At 42.0% G+C, this 19,088-nt stretch overlaps 1 protein-coding gene across 4 annotated transcripts in view; it reads right to left on the bottom strand.

The window, feature by feature from the left end:
- Rabgap1l (RAB GTPase activating protein 1 like) overlaps nucleotides 1-13,821 on the bottom strand; it is a 682,536-nt gene extending 668,715 nt beyond the window's left edge. For 2 of the 4 annotated variants that reach the window (XM_045141715.1, XM_004658772.3), the window contains exon 1: nucleotides 13,672-13,818. The gene's annotated coding sequence lies outside the window, so the exon portion shown is untranslated. Of the gene's footprint in view, nucleotides 1-13,280; nucleotides 13,300-13,671 lie in introns of those variants that run through there. The other 2 variants (XM_045141714.1, XM_004658773.3) reach the window with 2 other exon arrangements.
- Between the last annotated feature and the right edge of the window lie 5,267 nt (nucleotides 13,822-19,088).

Raw genomic sequence — 19,088 nt, forward strand, 5'->3', positions numbered from 1 at the left:
CAACTTGGTAATACCACTTGGTGATTTAACAAAAGCAAATCAAAACATTAGTCCAGGGCTAAAGAGATGGCTAAGCAGTTAAGGTGCTTGCCTACAAACCCAAAGGATCCAGATTCAATTCCCCAGGACCCACATTAGCCAGATACACAAGGTGGTGCATGTGTCTGGAGTTCTGGTGCAGTGGCTAGAGGCCCTGGCACACCCATTCTCTCTTTCTCTCTCTCTTTCTGTCAAATAAATAAATAAAAATAAAAAATGTTTTAAAAAACATTAGTCCAAACATTACTACTGATAGCAAGATAAATATAAGAAAAGGATTTAAAATGAAAGAATATAGTCCGTGCACTGGAGAGATAAGGCTAAAGGCACTTGATTATAAAGCCTGAAGGCTTTGGTTCAATTCCCCAGTATCCACATAAAGCCAGATACACTAAGTGGTGCATGCATCTGGAGTTCATCTTCAGTAGAGGGAGGCCCTGGTGTACCTGTGTTCATTCATTTATTCCCCCTCTCTCCCTCCCTCCCTCCCTCCCCCCCTCCCCTCTCCTCTACTCTCCTCTCCTCTACTCTCTCTTTTCTCCTCTCTCAAATAAATGAATAAATTTTTTTAAATATCTGTATTTATTTACAAGCACAGAGATGGAGATAAGAAAAACAGACAGAGAGAATGGGTGCACCAGGGCTTCCAGTCACTGAAAATGAACTCTAGATGCATGTGCTACTTTGTGCACCTGGCTTTACATGGGCACCAGGGCAATGAACCTGAGTTGTGAGGCTTTGCATACAAGTGCTTTAAACACTGAGTCATTTCTCCATCTCCGCAACCCTATAAATAAACTTAAAAAATAAAAACTTTTAAAGAAAGTTCATGAAACTGCCATTTTGGTCTAAAAATGCTGAACTTAGCCAAGTGTGATGGTGCACACCTTTAATCCCAGCACGTGGAAGGCAGAGGTATGAGGATCATGGTGAATTCGAGGCCACCCTGAGACTACATAGTAAATTCCAGGTCAGCCTGGGCTAGAGTGAGACCCTACCTTGAAAAACAAACTAAAAAAATAAATAAAATAAAAATGCTAAACTTAATTTTTTTCCATCTGTACAAGGATAACATACTGTATTAAGTATGCAAGGTCTTAGATCTAAGTAGGCTTGAATACAGAAACTAATAAAGTACTACCTAAATAATGAAAAAAAAATACAGTTCATGAGACACGATTCTGAAAAATACAATTCAGCCTGTGGAAAATAGCTGCTAAGTAAAGGAACCTCAAAAATAATGTCTGCCAATATGTGTGTGTAGGCTCCCTCCAGTGGTTGACAGTTCACTAACAATTTCATCACAGTGTTATATACCAAGATAAATTTAGAAGAGAAACAAATTAAAGAAACACCTGGCTGGGCATAGCAGTATATACCTGTAATCCCAACATACAGGAGGCTGGGGCAGATGGATAGGAAACCCAAGGCTAGCCTGTGCTACATGGAAAATCCCTATTTCTACATACATACATACATGTATGTGTGGGCACATGCATGCACGCACACACACACACACACATAAAACATACATAGACATTTAAGAGCCATCCGTAAATCGCTTATATTTATATAATGTTCTTAATATAGGGACTTGAAATAACACATCCATCTTATACTATAGAATAGACACATAAGCCAGGCATGGTGGCACATACCTTTAATCCCAGCACTCAGGAGGCAGAGGTAGGAGGTTCGCCATGAGTTCAAGGCCACCCTGAGACTGCAGAGTGAATTCCAGGTCAGTCTGGGCTAGAGTGAAATCCTACCTCAAAAAAACAAACAAACAAGCAAACAAACAAAAAAAAAAAGAATAGATACTATATGGTTTATCAAATGCTAGAGTACTTTAAACCTTAAAACTGAAAACCATAGGTCAGATTTTTTTCTAAAACCAATGTTTGATATTTGCATCCCCTGTAATGAATTTCTGCTTTGCAGGCATAATATCAGTGTACACGTGAAGTAGGGGGAATTCTACACTTGCCTATTAAAATGTGTTTCTTTCCCAGAAATCTAGCACACAAAAACTCCCGTTGAGTTTTAAGTGTTTTCATTTTTGTATTACACATGATAATCTTCAAAAAGCCAGGCTGCTTACTTAAGAGTCATTTGCCAGATGGCCCATATTTTCACCACAAATACAACAACTAATACAATGATACCTCTACAAATTACTATACAATTTAAATTAAGAACATGGGCTGGAGAGATGGCTTAGCGGTTAAGCGCTTGCCTGTGAAGCCTAAGGACCCCGGTTCGAGGCTCGGTTCCCCAGGTCCCACGTTAGCCAGATGCACAAGGGGGCGCACACGTCTGGAGTTCGTTTGCAGAGGCTGGAGGCCCTGGTGCTCCCATTCTCTCTCCCTCTATCTGTCTTTCTCTCTGTGTCTGTCGCTCTCAAATAAATAAATTAAAACAACAAAAAAAATTTTAATAAATTAAGAACATCAACATCACATTTTGGTACCATGCACAAGAAAAATAATGATAAAAAACTTGGAAAGATTCTAAGACTCTCAACTGATGAAACTTTGTGTGTCTCAAAAAGGAAGAAAAAAGCTAGTGACTTGATTAACTATCTAATTCAACTTATGTGAGTTACTGGTACAGGCTGCATCTAAACTCTTATGCTGTCTAGGGTGTTCTATCTTGTGGAATAGTTCATATAAAATGCTGAAACCGACTAAAATAACATGATAACATAATGTATGTATCAGAAGCTAAGTTAGGAAAGCAACTGAGCATATTTATTTTAGAACCAAAGCTCATTCCCAAAACTCTGCTTTTACCAACCAAGTAGTTATTTACTATAGCAATTTCATTACCAAGATTCCCCAAATTTTCCACACACTCCAACGATGAGCTATCTGTCTATGTGTATGTTGTTACCTAGGAAACGCATGAAAGGGCTTTCACCTCTACAAAATTAGCAGATCAAAGAGAAAAAGGGTTTCTTCATATTGTGTATAGTTTTATACAGAAGCATAAGTGTGAAATCAGCCGACAGAAAAGAATGGGAAGTGCTTCAGTGAGTTGTGTCCATTGATCTTACTGAAGCCTCCAAATTTCCCTGTGGACCAAGGTAAGCTCCATCTAGGACTTCAAACCATCTCCACTCACACAGGCTGTTAAATACGTAACACCGAAGTCCAAACAAGTTCTTCAAGTTACAAGAGTCACCAGATTTGATATGAAATTCCCTGCCTTGCTGCCCTAAATTCTGAAGCTAGTCAGTTCAGCTATAGATCTGCATAAACTTTCTGATCTGCCTCCAAAACAAAAGATCTAGTGGTTTAGAAATCTAGAAGAACCTTTGAAAAGATTCAAAATTATTTCCTGTTTTGCAATAGTCAAGCTGATGTTGCCTACTGAGCAGGAAAAAAAGAAAGGAAAAAACACTGGAAAGCCACTACTATCTTCTTACAAATATATTTACCTTTTTGCTTTTCTAATGCTTTGGCAAATTCAAAATTGTTTCTCTAATACTAATAATCTCTCCCTTCAAGTTTTCTGTAAGGATTCTTAAGTGCTCTCAGGGGTATTATTTTAATCAAGAGCACAGCATTTAAATCTTATTTAATGTTAAGTATTAAATGACCCCAGATACAAAAGTGAAAAATAAGCTGAAAAGCCAGGAAAACTGGCAGTCTAAGCTCTTAATCATCTAAGGCTGACTGACTTCATTGCCTATCTCTGACTACTCACTTTTCCCTGTCCATGTGTCTAAACATTGGATCACCTAGGCCTGTGGCCCAGGAAGGCCTTTGGCTCCAACTAGTTATCCTACTTCCACATGTCCAAATCCTACCGTTTCCCCTAAACATAGTTAAAAAGGTCCTCTTGGGCTGGAGAGATGGCTTAGCAGTTAAGCGCTTGCCTGTGAAGCCTAAGGACCTCGGTTCAAGGCTCGATTCCCCAGGACCCACATTAGCCAGATGCACAAGGGGGTGCACGCATCTGGAGTTCGTTTGCAGTGGCTGGAGGCTCTAGCATGCCCATTCATTCATTCATTCATATTCATTCTCCCCCCCCCCCTCTCTCTCTCTCTCTCTCTCTCTCTCTCTCTCTCTCTGCCTCCTTCTCTCCCTGTCTGTTGTTCTCAGATAAATAAATAAATAAATAAATAAATAAATAAATAAATAAATAAATAAATAAAATAAACAAAAAAAATTTTCAGCCGGGCGTGGTGGCGCACGCCTTTAATCCCAGCACTCAGGAGGCAGAGGTAGGAGGATTGCCGTGAGTTCAAGGCCACCCTGAGACTACAGAGTTAATTCCAGGTCAGCCTGGACCAGAGTGAGACCCTACCTCAAAAAGGAAAAAAAAAAAAAAAAAAAATTTTCAAAAAGGTCTTCTTGCCAGGCATGTTGGTGCATGCCTTTAATCCCAATACTCAGGAAGCAGAGGTAGGAGGATTTCAGTGAGCTCAAGGCCACCCTAAGACTACATAGTGAATTCCAGGCCAGCCTGAGCTATAGTGAGACCCTACCTTGAAAAAGCAAGAAAAAGCAAAGGTCCTCTTCTCTTATCCTTACAACTGTAATAATCTCCACCACTCTAAAAATCTTAGTACCTTATCTTTAACTCTTTACCAGCCTTTACTTTCTGCCTTCTGTTATCTTTATGCCCATATTTAATACTTCACAAAGATCTTTTGCCCATATTTAATTTTTCACAAAGCACAAAGGCTTCAGGGTCAAGGTCCACACCTTATTCAACTCTATTCAAATGCCTTATACATACAAAGTACTAGAACAGAATGAAATGAATGACTTAGGTTAGGAAAGGACAGAAGCCCACAAGACACAATTCTTGGGAGTATTGCACATGCCTGTAATTACAGCACTTAGGAAGTAGACTTAGTAGGATCTAGAGGTCAAGGTTTATCTCATGGGGAGTCAAAGGCCATCTGGGCTACATAAAACTCTGTCTTAAAAGGGGGAATGGCTGGAAATATGGCTCAGCATTTAAAGCACTTGCCTGCAAAGCCCAGTGACACTATTTCAATTCTCCAGTACCCGTCTGAAGCCAGATGCAGAAGGCAGTAGTACATGCATCTAGAGTTTATTTGCAGCAGGTGGAGGCCCTGACACGCCCATGCTCTGTCTGTCTCTCTTCTCTGTATCTCTCTCTACTTGCAAATAGATAAATATATATATATATATATATACATATATATATATTTAAAGAGAAAGGAAAGTAGAAAAAGACAAGATAACAGGAAAAGGAAAAGAACTCTAGCTCAGAACCCCGACTTGAACAACAATCTATATGAAATTAGACCTTAGACCTCAATAGATAGTATGTTCATCTGCAATTAGGACAGTGGGCTATTTTTAATTTTTCAGATTTTATAGGAAAAGAGGGGGAGGAATTGCTGCTTTTTCTTTGTTTTTGTTTGGTTGTTTTTATTTATTTATTTTCAAGGGGGGAGAGAGAGAGAGAGAGATAATGGGCATGCCAAGGCCTCTAGCCACTGCAAACGAACTCCAGACACACATGCTACCTTGTGCATCTGGCTTACATGAGTTCTGGGAACTCCTAGCTTCTTAGGCTTAGCAAGCAAGTGCCTAAACTGCTAAGCCATCTCTCTAGCCTTGCTGCTTGTTTTTAGTGAGACTATAAACCCTTAGTTGGGTGCAACATTAATATGAAGGTGAAATCTAACAGTTTTTGTAAATAAAATGAAAAGAATGTATCAAAGTGTGTTATAGCCAGTAATGATGTAACAATTAGTTACAACAGAGAGCCCAAAGTGTATCACTACTGATGTCCCCAGAGTAAATACTCTTACCATGACCAGTCAAGCTACACTATATCACTGAATGTGGAGCTCAGTGGGAAGAGATATGCACAACTGCTGTTGCAAGCTAGCAGACAACTCTGCACAGCCCTGAGAAGATAAGGAGTAGTTCACCAAATGGTTCTTTCAGTTTCACATGCACATGTACACATGTGCATGCTAAGGCTAAACATTCTTACTTTTTATTGTGGGTCGCAGTTAAAACAGTTTAATAAATGTTAAATTAAATAATCCTTTTCATGTATCCTTCATGTATGCTGTAGTCAATAAATTTTATTCTTACACAGTCTCTTCACCACAATTCATTCCTCTCTTCAATAAAGAGTAGCAGATGCCTATTAATATCACTAAAAGACAAATAAATTACAGGTAACCAGAATTTGGCTTAGTAATTACCAGCTAAGGTTGAGGTCTCTGTCTCTGCCTTTGTTGAGCTCCATACCCATGAAGGACAAAACACAAAGTGACCTCCTACTGTGGGCAATGGCTCCCTTAGCAAAGGGAAGTGGAAGTCCTATAATATGAAAATAAAACTTGAAGTGACTATGGTATTTGTGTCAATGCACAATTTTTAGAAGCCTGGTATTAAGAAAGCCAGTGTAATAAAAAGAGTAAATTTTCCAAACCTATTGTTTCCCAAATTCCCCAACACAAACCTGCAACCCCTAATGGGAGTTTCATTATTAAGAATCCCCTTCAGAATTGGTGTGTGCCATGTACTAAAGACATGTAATACTTGTTGAATTTAGAATGGGAAAGAACAGTTAGGAAGATGGTCAAAGGTGCTTGCTTAGAATGGAAAAGAGGTTAGCTCAGCAAACAATTGCTAGAAATTATTTTCTTCTTAGTTAAGCTTAAGTAAACTGGACAAGGAGCAAAGAAATTTCTTGAATGTATTTTTATCTGAAATATGTATATCACAACAACATAGCCTATAGCCAGATTTTTCATGAGTATTTATAAAGAATTTCATTTTCTGTTTTTAAGACTATTTAGAAAACAAGAAGGCTCAACATTTTCTTTTTTTATTATGAATATACTTTATATGGACATATCATGTACTGGTACCATCATTTCCCTCCTCCCTGCCCCCATTCTGCTGAGGGCCGTCCTTAGTAGGGTTGCTGGTATTCCCCATGTGAGTTATGAGTTGTGGGAACAGCAGTCAGTCATGGGGCAGAAGAAGAGCAATGCCTCTGGGTATGCAGTCCCAACCTACGGCTCTTACAATCTTTCTGCTCCTCTTCCGCAAAATTCCCTGAACCATGGTGGTAACATTTTCAAGTATACTCGTGCCTAACTCTCAATCAACTGAACATATGCCTAGAAATTTCCTAGGAAAATCCCCCAAAATTACATTTAAAAAAAAAAACAGGGTAACAAGTCAGTCAGAGTATGAACTTGCTATATTCAAATAACTGTGGCATCCCATCTGCTGAATAAGAGCAATATGCAAAGCTAATGGTGTATTAAAAAAGAATGTTGATATACAAGTTCTGCTTAATTCAATTAACTCTTCCTTATTATGATCCACTGATGCCCACATACTTATACTCAATTCATATACTAACTGTAGGGCTGGAGAAATGGCTTAGCAGTTAAGCGCTTGTCTGTGAAGCCCAAGGACCCCAGTTCAAGTCTTTTTTGTTTTTGTTTTTGTTTTTGTTTTTGTTTTTGTTTTTGTTTTTTCGAGGTAGGGTCGCAGTTTGGTCCAGGCTGACCTGGAATTAACTATGTAGTCTCAGGGTGGCCTCGAACTCTCGATGATCCTCCCACCTCTGCCTCCCAAGTGCTGGGATTAAAGGCATGCGCGACCATGCCCGGCTTCTCAGTTCAAGTCTTGATTCCCCAGGACCCATGTTAGCCAGATGCACAAGGGGGCGCACTCGTCTGGAGTTCGTTTGCAATGGCTGGAGGTCTTGGTGTACCCATTCTCTCTCTCTCTCTCTCTCTCTCTCTCTCTCTCTCTCTCTCTCTCTCTCTCTCTATATATATATATATATATATATATATACACACATACACATACACATACACACATATATACATACATACATACATGCATATATACATATATCTGCCTCTTTCCCTCTGTCTGTCGCTCTCAAATAAATAAAAATAAACAAATACTAACTGTAAAGTCAAAATCATTCCCCATGCTGAAAAGCTAGGAATCAAATCAAACAATCAATGTCTCTATCCATACTCTTAAGACTCACCTCAAAAACTGAGCATGCTGGGATGGAGAGATGGATCAATGGTCAAATGCACTTGCTTGCAAAGTCTGACGTCCCAGGTTCAAATCCCCAATGGCAGATACATAAAGTGGAGCATACATCTGGAGTTTATTTGCAGTGGCACAAGGCCCTGGTACACCCATATTCTGTCTGCCTCTCTGTCTCTCTCAAATAAATAAACTTCTTTAAAAAAAAAAAAAAAACCTGAGTATGTCTTCTTAAGTCAGATTCCAGTCTGTCCATTCTGTTTTCATTTCCCAATCATGACAAGTTCATGAGACTATCTCTATTAAGAAATTCCTGGGCTGGAGATACAACTCAGTAGTTAAGCCACTTGCCTACAAAGCCTAAGAACCCAAGTTCTATTCCCCAGTACCCATGTGAAAATTGGCGCATGCATCTGGAATTCGTTTGCAGTGGCTAGAGGCCCTCTTTCTATCTGCTTTTCTCTATCTCTCTCTCAAATAAATAAACAAAAGGCTTTTTAAAAAAAGAGATAAAGGTAGGAGGATTGCCATGAGTTCAAGGCCACCCTGAGACTACATAGTGAGTTCCAGGTCAGCCTGAGCTAGAGCAAGAGCCTACCTTGAAAAAGAAAAAATGGGGCTGGAGAGATGGCTTAGCAGTTAAGCGCTTGCCTGTGAAGCCTAAGGACCCCGGTTCGAGGCTCAATTCCCCAGAACCCAAGTTGGCCGGATGCACAAGGGGACGCAGGCGTCTGGAGTTCGTTTGCAGTGGCTGGAAGCCCTGGCACGCCCATTCTCTCTCTCTCACACTTTCTCTCTGTGTCACTCTAAAATAAATAAACAACAGAAAATTTTTTAAAAAAGAAAAGAAAAAACAAAGAAAGAAATTCCTGAGTTGGCCAGGCACAGTGTCACACATTTGTAATCCCAGTACTCAGAATGCAAGAGGACCACAACTTCAAGGCCAGGCTAAGCTAACAGTGCTCAAGGCAAAGACAGGCAATATAACAAAACCTTGTCTCAAAAAAAAAAAAAAAAAAAAAATACTATCTCTGTTTCTTGTCTCTCTCTTTCTCTCTCTCTCCAGCCAGACAGGAAGTACACACTTATGCAATAGTGGCATATAGCCCCTGCAGGTAACCAACTGTTCTCTGATTGGACATGAGGCCTGCTCAGAGGGAGAGAACTCACATCTAGTACTGGAAACCAAGTCAGAAACCCATGATCAGGAAACCCAGAGGAGCCCCCACTGTTCTCTGGAGAAGAACAATGGGCTTGCACACCAAAAAAATCTCTCAGATAACTTTGCACACTACCTTTAACCCAAGCTCCTCTCCCTCTTGGTTGGAGAATCTACTTTCTTTTACAAATGACAGAGAAGATGGAAGAAGGAGAGTCAAGATCCACTGATAAGAAAAGAAGATAGCCAATTGCTTACCACAAGACAGGGCCCACATCTGCCAGAGCCCAGGAGAAATTACAGAGGAAATGGCAACATGAATACTTCTCTGACTGTTAACCTGACAATCAGCTCCAGGGTGATGGTGACAGATACTGTAATCAATCAAAATCTACCCAAGCAGAAATCCAGAGGCTACAGAGAACTCTATACAAATCAGACTGCCAACAGGCCTGCCATGGCTCAGAGAACATTGTGGAAGACAATGGTGAAAGATTTTCAGACTTGCAGAGTGGCTAGGAATATCCTGAGGCACAGTCCCCAGCTACCTCACAGGGACTGACTGGGGCCTTCAGGACCCCACAGTGAATACCATAATCCCATGAGGAGGGGCCCCAGGATAACAGGAGCAGGGATAAGGGTATAAAAGAATATAATCTGGGGGCTAGAGAGATGGCTTAGCTGTTAAGCACTTGCCTGTGAAGCCTAAGGACCCTTGTTTGAGGCTCAATTCCCCAGTACCCATGTAAGCCATCTGGAGTTCGTTTACAGTAGCTGGAGGCTCTGATGTACCATTCTTTCTGTCTCTCTCTGTTGCTCTCAAATGAATATAAATCAATAAAAAAACTAAAGAATATAATCTGTTTATATATATATATATATATATATATATATATATATATATTATAAACTTTTATTATATATACAACTCAGTAGTTAAGCCACTTGCCTACAAAGCCTAAGGACCCAAGTTCTATTCCCCAGTACCCATGTGAAAATTGGCGCATGCATCTGGAATTCGTTTGCAGTTATATATATATATATATATATATATATATATATAATATATATATATATATATATAATAAAAGTTTTAAAAAACTACAGCTAGAGAGATGACACAGAGGTTAAAGGTACTTGCTTGCAGAACCTGACAGCCTGAGTTCCCAGTACCCATGTAAAGCTATGTGTACAAAATGGCACATGCATCTAGAGTTCATTTGGAGTGATAGAGGCCCTGGTACATCCATACTCACTCTTTTTTTCTCCTTTCCTCTATCAAATAAATAAATTAAAATATATTTTTTAAAAAAAACTAGAAGCTGGGCATGGTGATGCATACCTTTAAGCATACCTTTAATCCCAGCACACAAGAGGCAGAGGTAAGAGGATCACCATGAATTCAAGGCCACCCTGAGACAACAGAGTGAATTCCAGGTCAGCCTGGACCACAACAAGTCTCTACCTCACCAAAAAAAAAAAATCTAGAAAAAACTATTTTAAAAATCCTTTATTTTTAACCTTAGACTACTGTTATCCTCAGGGCTGACCCATATATATGTTGTACACATGTACAAACTGATTAAAACTTGTAAGACTACCTGAGAGTAATAGTTCACACCTTTAATTTCAGCACTCAGGAGGCAAAGGTAGGTGTTCAGCATGAGTTCAAAGCCACCCTAAGACTACATAGTGAATTCCAGGTCTGCCTGGACTGCTCTAGACCCTACCTTACAAAAAAATTTAAAAATAAATTGTGGCCCTATAGAATGAAAGGATTCTGTGCTGGGGATCCCATCAGGCTACCACAGTATCAACTTCAGTCTTCAAAAATACCCCTTATCTAGCCACACCACTTAAAGAATGGTAAACTTGAATACATTCCCAGTTCTGTATCACCAGTACAAGAAAATTTTGCTACTTAGCTACCACTATCTTCAAAGATAATATCTAAAAACCTGTGTATTTCTTACACATAATACTTTTTAATATAATTCCTTTTCACTACTTCCTCGGCCATATAGGACCTTCAGCTTATTAAAGAATTATATGAAGATCCAACTAACTACACAGTGATGAAACAGTTCCAAATTTGGATTAATAAAAAGAAAAAACCTAAAGGTTTTTAGAAGTCACAAATTCAGACTTACTGAGCTGATAAAAATCAAACTGTCTCAAATGCCTAATAATATCCTGTCCTTCAAAGAAAACACAGCTAAGCATAGTAAGTCAAGCCTATAATCCCAGGCACTCCTGAGGCCGATGTAGGAGCACTGCCTTGAGTTCAAGGCCAACACGGACTACACAGTGAGTTTCAGGCCAGTCTCAATGTGAGCTACAGTGTGAGACCCTGTCTCAAAATAAAATAAAATAAAATAAAATAAAAAGTTCCGAAGAAAAAAACAGCATAACCTCTCAAATGACGAACTATTGCTATAAATAATGAGACAATTATCAAAGAAACAAAAATTATATGAACATCACAGATGTGATAAACAAATTTCCATCGAATATAGAAAGAAGCTTCATACACTTACAGTGACATCTTTTCAGTTGGTTTGTATGTTTAGTATTTGTCCCACTAGTACTGGACCCTTCCTACCTCTAGAGTATAAATTAAGCTATACAGTATGATGAAAGATAAGCTCTGCACTACTCCATCTATTCCTCCCTAGATGATTCAATACCATATAACATTAGAGCACATCTTGAACTAATTTAGTCTAGACACTAGTCTAACTCATAGTTTTAGCTAACTTCCCCAGAAGTACAATTTGGTAACGTAAATAACTAAATTCAACTAGCCTTTTTTCTTTGAAATCTCAATGTCCATTTCATATGTGCTCTACCAAGATAATAAATCATGGTGTTAGCAGCATGTGGACCAATATTTTCCAAGGGCAAAATCCACTTCCAATTTGACCACAAACTTCATGTCTGTATCTTCTGACATCATAACTACCAAGTATTGTACAGGAGTGCAGCAGACACCAAGCGAAAACACTACTGTTAAAAAAAAAAGCCTGGGGCTGGAGAGATGGCTTAGCGGTTAAGCGCTTGCCTGTGAAGCCTAAGGACTCCGGTTCGAGGCTTGGTTCCCCAGGTCCTACGTTAGCCAGATGCACAAGGGGGCGCACGCGTCTGGAGTTCGTTTGCAGTGGCTGGAAGCCCTGGCGCGCCCATCCTCTCTCTCTCCCTCTGTCTTTCTCCCTGTGTCTGTCACTCTCAAATAAATAAATAAATAATGAACAAAAAAAAAAATTTTAAAAAGCCTGCAGATTTTCATGAAATTGTGGTCTCTGAATTGTAACAAGCAACTACCTACTTTCTACAAGAAAACTTTAATGAAAACATCCCTAAACCTTCCAGTGCCAAAAATGCAAAACCTTGACGTCAGTTTCCAAACAGCACTGAATCTGTCAGGCAAGCCAAAGTTCTATTTACCACTAATGTGATGAGTTTGGCATTTCAGTTTATTTGCATTAGGACCATCCATTCTGCAAAGTGATCCCACTATTAGTACGCTTCCTATAATCGCTGTGAGAGAAGTCCACGGAGAAGACACACAAGCACCTGGACACACAGGGCCTTGAGATCGGAAATGAACTGTCAGCTCAGCCCCCTTTGCGCCGGGCCACCTCCCGCTGGCCAGTGGCCCCTTTCCACATGCTGACGCACAGCCCAGCCCTGCACCGTTGGCGATCAGTGCAAAGTACCAGCCAGAGTCTCAGAAACTTTGACTCGGTTATCCGACCCCCCCTCCCCGCCCCACACACACACATTCACATACACAGGCGCGGGGAAGTGGGGTGGGTGTCACGCCCCAGGCGGGCAGCTTTGAAGTGGGGCGCTCCTTGCAGGTAGAGATCTGCCCCAAGACGCTAGACTGCAAAACCACAAGCATCAACACAAGCGGAGCAGCGGAGTGCTCGGCAGCGGCGCAGGAAGGGGACGAGCGAGAAAAGGACAGTGCGAGCCACGGAAGCCGGCACGGGGAGGTAAGGAAACCTCCCAACCGCACGCCCCCCACCCACACCCACCACCCTCCGCACCCGGGGCAGCGAACTCGGCGGCAGCCACCTCCCAGCAGCGACCCAGGCGGGGGCGGCGGCAATGTCAGGAGGGCACCGCGGGAGGCGGCGGCCGCGGGAGCCTGCACCCCGCCCCCAGGTGAGGGGCGCCCTCCCGCCCGCCAGCCCCGGCCGAGACCACACGAGCTGCCACCCCGGAGAAGCCCCGCGTGCCCGGGGATCGGCCGACAAGGATGAGCCCGCCCGTCCTCCCGCCGTCCTCCAGCATCCCAGTCCCGGGGCCGGAGCCCCCATCTCAACCCTGTCCACCGTCAGCCGGGACGCCGATAACCCGCCCCCGGGCCGACCGGGACGGCGGGCTCCGGGCCGCCACACCGCCCTCAGGCCCCATCCGAGGCCGTCCTCGCCTCACCTCGAGTCTCCCGGGGGGCGCCGGCGGAACAACAACTCGCTCAGACGCCCGCCGTCCCGCGCTGTGGGGCCGGGCCCGTCCCGTTCTCTCCGTCGCCGCCAAAGCCCGGCGATGGAAGAGGGAGGAGGGAGCGGGGCGGAGGGAAGCCGGGTGGGGAGCCGGGAGGACCGCGGGGCAGGAAGAGGCGAGGGCGGGGGCGGGCTGAGGAGGAGCGGGAGGAGGAGGCGGCCGGGAGCGGGCGCGCGCGCGCGCTCGGACCCTCGGCGCGGCGTGCGCGCTCCTGAGGGAGGAGGCGCGTGCTCGGCCCGCCGCGGCGGCGGCGCGCGCGCGCGTCCACGGCCCCTTCCAAGCGCCAAGTACGAAAGTGAGAATGTGACCCGAGCCCCAGAGGACCCCAGCCAGCCGAGGCGCGCGAAACCGTGAGGAGCAAAGAAGGAGTTCTCCCTTGGAAGAGGTCATTGTCTTCCTCACAAACCGGGGTTTACATATTGCCATTTTTTTAAATTTATTTGAGAGAGAGAGGGAGAAAGAAAGAGAGATTGGGCACGCCAGGGCCTCCAGCTGCTGCAAACTCCAAACGCATGGCACTACCTTGTGTATCTGCCTTACATGGGTCCTGGGGGAATCGAACCTGGGTCCTTGGGCTTCACAGGCAAGAGCCTTAACCGCTAAGGCTTATTTCCACTCTTAATGTCCAGTAGTCGTGTGGGGAAGTCACCTGAAAGAGTGCTTTCCCCAGTTACTCTTCTCTGTCCTTTCAGAAAGTCTGCCAGAGTCAGAAAACACTGAAGAAAAAAAATCTGTGGAAAATAAATAGGAAAGCACTGAACACTGCTGTGTAATTAGATGAAGACAAGGTAGCCTCGTATTCACCTTTTATCCTCTGGGGGTAGTAGATTTTGGAGTACAAACAAGTTCCAGATAAAATAAAGCATCTGCTGTGGCGGCTACAAGCCTGTACTGACCCCTTGGATGGTGGATATCCTTCCTAGATCAAGATGCCAGAAATGACCTGTACAAGTTCTGAATCTTCCAAATACTTTATTTCTGCCAGGCTGTGACACCTGTACATTCAGAGTCACCTAGATAAATCCGCGATGTTTTAGAGCATCCTTGAGGATCTACCTCATTCAGTTGTTTATCTTCCACAATAAATAGTGCCTAGCTCATGAGAAGTATTCAATAAATGTGATGGCTTGAGTAAGTGAATACAGTGCAGAAAATTTTAGAATGTCTTTGGGTTCAAATTCTTTTATTCCACTTAAATTTCCCTGCCCATAGTTACCCACACGGGTCCAAAAACTACTCTGAGAAATGTGGCCTTTGTCCAAAGGGCCTTCTAGCCTACTTTCTTTTCTTCCCTTTTCCCAATGCTAATTGTCTATAGAAATAAACTATCTAAGTGGAAAGGAGAAGATGTTAGATTCACTTGTATGCTGGTTTTGCTTATCCGTGTTTTTTTTAAGTAGGTTCATAATTGACCTACAGTTAGCTATGCAAATTTGAAATGTAAAACTTATCAAGCTTTGCCATATACACACACCTGTGAAACCATCACCATAGCCAAGATAATGAACACAACCATCATCCCAAAAAGATTCATTGGATCTACTCTGTCCCGTCTCTCACATCCTCAGGCAACCACTGATCTATTTCACTGTACCTTACTTTGCATTTAATGTTGTCTATGAATGGACTCACACAGCACGCTTTTTCTGAGTTGCTTTTTCCATTTACCATATTATTATTTCAAGATTCATTCATGTTGATGCATATGTACAATGACCTATTCCTTTTTAGTCTCACACCATGTATCCATTTCCTTTGTGTGACAGCCATTATGCTTTAGAATATGCATCTATTCAGCTCCTTCTAATTTCTGCTTTTGTTTTCTTTTTTTCAGACCTGGAAATTTCCCTTTCTTGATTTCAAGCTTGGAAAAATATTTTTTTCAATGTTTAAATCTATCACTTTCATGTTTTTGGAAAGGCAGAGAGTCTTCCTTTGTCAGCTAGTTGAACATATTAACCTGAATTAGATTAATTTTTAACAGTGTAAGGGAATTCTCTTTGAAAGGAGCTCTATTTTTTTTTTTCTTTTTAAAAATTAACACATCAAGCTGGGCATGGTGGCACATGCCTTTAATCCCAGTTCGGCGGGGTGGGGGGGGCAGCGGCTGAGGTAGAAGGATTGCTGTGAGTTCAAGGCCACCCTAAGACTACATAGTGAATTCCAGGTCAGTCTGAGCCACAGCAGACCCCACCTCAAAAAAAAAAAAAAAAAAAAGATTAACACATCAAGTAAAGAGTTTCATTATGGCATTTTCATACATACTTTGTTGATCCTCTTCCCCTACTCCTCTCTCTCTCCCCCTCTGTCTTGACTTTGTCTCACTCATGCTGGTCCTATTCCCCCTAGGGACCTTATTCTGCATTCATATCACAAGCATTCTATTTCCCTCTGCCTTTCCTTCTTTCCCTCCCTTAAGATATTTCTTCCATTTGTATGGCCTCCACATACTTATAAACACATATAAATATTTAAATCTAAACCAGGCACTGTTTCTCATGCCTTTAATCCTAGCACTCAGGAGGCAGATGTAGGAGAATTGCCTTGAGTTCAAAGCCAGCCTGAGACTAATAGTGAACTCCAAGTCAGCCTGAAGTAAGTGAGACCCTACCTATAAAAAAAAATTAAATCTAAACTTTGTATGTAAGAGAAAACATGTGGCAATTGTCTTCCCGAGTCTGGGCTACTTTCCTTAATGTAATTTCTAGTTCAATTTTTTTAAAATACATTTTATTTATTTATTTGAGAGAGAGAGAGAGAGAATAGGCACTCCAGGGCCTCCAGCCACTGCAAACAAACTCCACACACATGTGCCACTTTCTGCATGTGGCTTACATGGGTCCTAAAGAGTCAAACCAGGATCCTTTGGCTTTCAGCCCCAGTTCAATTTTTCTACAAGTGTTACCATTTCATTTTTCTTTAAGGCAGAATAAAATATGTATATGTAACACATTTTTAAAAATATTTTCTTTTTATTTATTTATTTGAAGAGAAAGAGGCAGATAGAAAGAATGGTGCATCAGGGCCTTTAGCCACTGCAAATAAGCTCCAGATGCAAGCACCACCATGTGCATCTGGCTTACATGGATACTGGGGAATTGAAACCTGGGTCCTTAGACTTCATAGGCAAGTGCCTTAACAGCTGAGCCATCTCTCCAACCCTTGTAACACATTTTTCTAGCCACTCATGTCAGTGCACGTCTAGACTGGTTCCATTTCCTGGCTGTTGTGGACAGAGCAACAGTAAACATGGATGTGCTGGTGTCTCTTCAGTAGGATTTGGGGGATATGCCCAGGAGTCATATGGTATGAGTCATATGGTAGGTCTATTTTTAGTTTTGTGAGAAACTTCCAGACGATTTCTATAGTGGCTACACAAGTTTACACAGTGAATAAGGAGGAACTCTTTTATTACAGTGTAAAGGCACACTGTAATCATGGAGGTAGCCTGCCTCTGTGGATTTGGCATCAGCCATTTCAGCAGAGTAATCACTCCCTCGTGTTTTCCCTACATCAGTCTGTCAAAGCACAGCTTTGGCCCTAAACCTCCAAATCCCTTGAAGTACTTGTAACAGGCCCAGTAAATTCTAGGTTTTGTGCAAAAAAAAGTATAAATTTAAAAAAAGTTATTTAAATGCATGTATTTTACAGAAAAGCAACTTTAAAAATTACAAATGTTTTCATGATAGAAGGAGGAAAATTACCACTTTCTTCTTCTGAGGAGTCAAAGGAAATCTACATCCTCCCTCCTTCTCTCTGACTCCCTTCTCTAATATATTTTAAATCCTTCTCTTTGCTACATTAAATAGACTGCAGGGTTTTCACACGTGTGTGGTGTGATGTGTGTACAGATGCATGCTCCCCATGAGTGTGCATGCAGAGAACATGGGAGAATCTTTATGGCTTCTTTTAATGCTCATATGTTTCCTTGAGATGGAGTCTCAGTTAACCCTGAGCGGAATGGCTGACCAGTGAGCCCCAGCATTTCTCCTGTTTCAGCTCCCTACAGGACTAGGATTCCAGCATGCATGACAATGACCATCTGTCATTGTGCTGGGAAATCAAACTCAGAGTGAATGAGGCCCTCATGCTTGTGTGGCATGATTTCTTACCCAATGAACCATCTTCTCAACCCAGTAAACCACAAATTTGAAAATGAAAAAAAAATTCTTTAAGGCCAGGCGTGGTGGCACACACATTTAATCCCAGCATTCAGGAGGCAGAGGTAGGAGGATCACTATGAGTTCGAGGCCACCCTGAGACTCCATAGTGAATTCCAGGTCAGCCTGGGCTAGAGTGAGACCCTACCTTGGGGAAAAAAAAATACCCCAAAGATCATGGGGGCCAGTTAGTCTGGATTTCTTTGCAGTGGCAAACAAGAGGCATGTCTCAAACTAGGTAAAAGGCAAGGACCAACACCTCAAAGTTGACCTCTTACCTCCACACACATTGTGGCACATGCACAGCCATATGTGTGTGTATACACACACACACACACACACACACACACACACACACACACACACACCAAAATCAAAACAAAAAAAAAAAGATTCTCATGAACACTAACACTTCTTTAATTTCAAGAAGATTCTTACTGTTAGAAAACAGATATTACATTTAATTGCTCTTTGAATTTCATGTGAGTGTAATGGTATCATGTTCTCCCTGAGCTTCTGTCCCTCACTGACTACCTATGTGAAAAAAAAAAGAAAGAAAGAAACTACCTTGTTCCTGTTCTCTAATCCCAATACTTGGGAGGCAGAAGTAGGACGATCACTATAAATTCGAGGCCAACATGGAACTATAGAGTGTCAGTTCAGCCTAGGCTAGAGTGAGACCCTACCTTGTAAAAAGGAAAAAAATACAGAGCAAACCAGGTGTGGTGGCACACACCTTTAATTCTAGCACTCCAGGAGGCAGAGGTAAGAGGATCACTGTGAGTTCAAGGCTAGCCTGAGACTACAGAGTGAGTGCCAGGTCAGCTGGGGTACAGTGAGACCCTATCTCAAAAAAATGCAAAAGAAAGCCGGGTGTGGTGGCGCATGCCTTCAGTCCCAGCACATAAGAGGCAGAGGTAGGAGGATCACTGTGAGTTCAAGGCCAGCCTGAGACTATGTAGTGAGTTCCAGGTCAGCCTGAGCTAGAGTGAAACCCTACCTCCAAAACAAAAAAAAAAGTATAGTGAATTTTTCCTAGCATAGGAAAATTTAACTTTGAATTCAATATCTTTATTTCTTTTTTTATTATTTTTATGTTCATTTTTTGAGGTAAGCCCAGCAGACTGTCCCCCCTTTTTATTTGAGACAGCAACACACAGAGAGAATTGGCATACCAGGGCCTCCAGC

Source organism: Jaculus jaculus, chromosome 1, assembly GCF_020740685.1.
Source record: "Jaculus jaculus isolate mJacJac1 chromosome 1, mJacJac1.mat.Y.cur, whole genome shotgun sequence".
In the NCBI taxonomy this organism is placed as follows: domain Eukaryota; kingdom Metazoa; phylum Chordata; class Mammalia; order Rodentia; family Dipodidae; genus Jaculus; species Jaculus jaculus.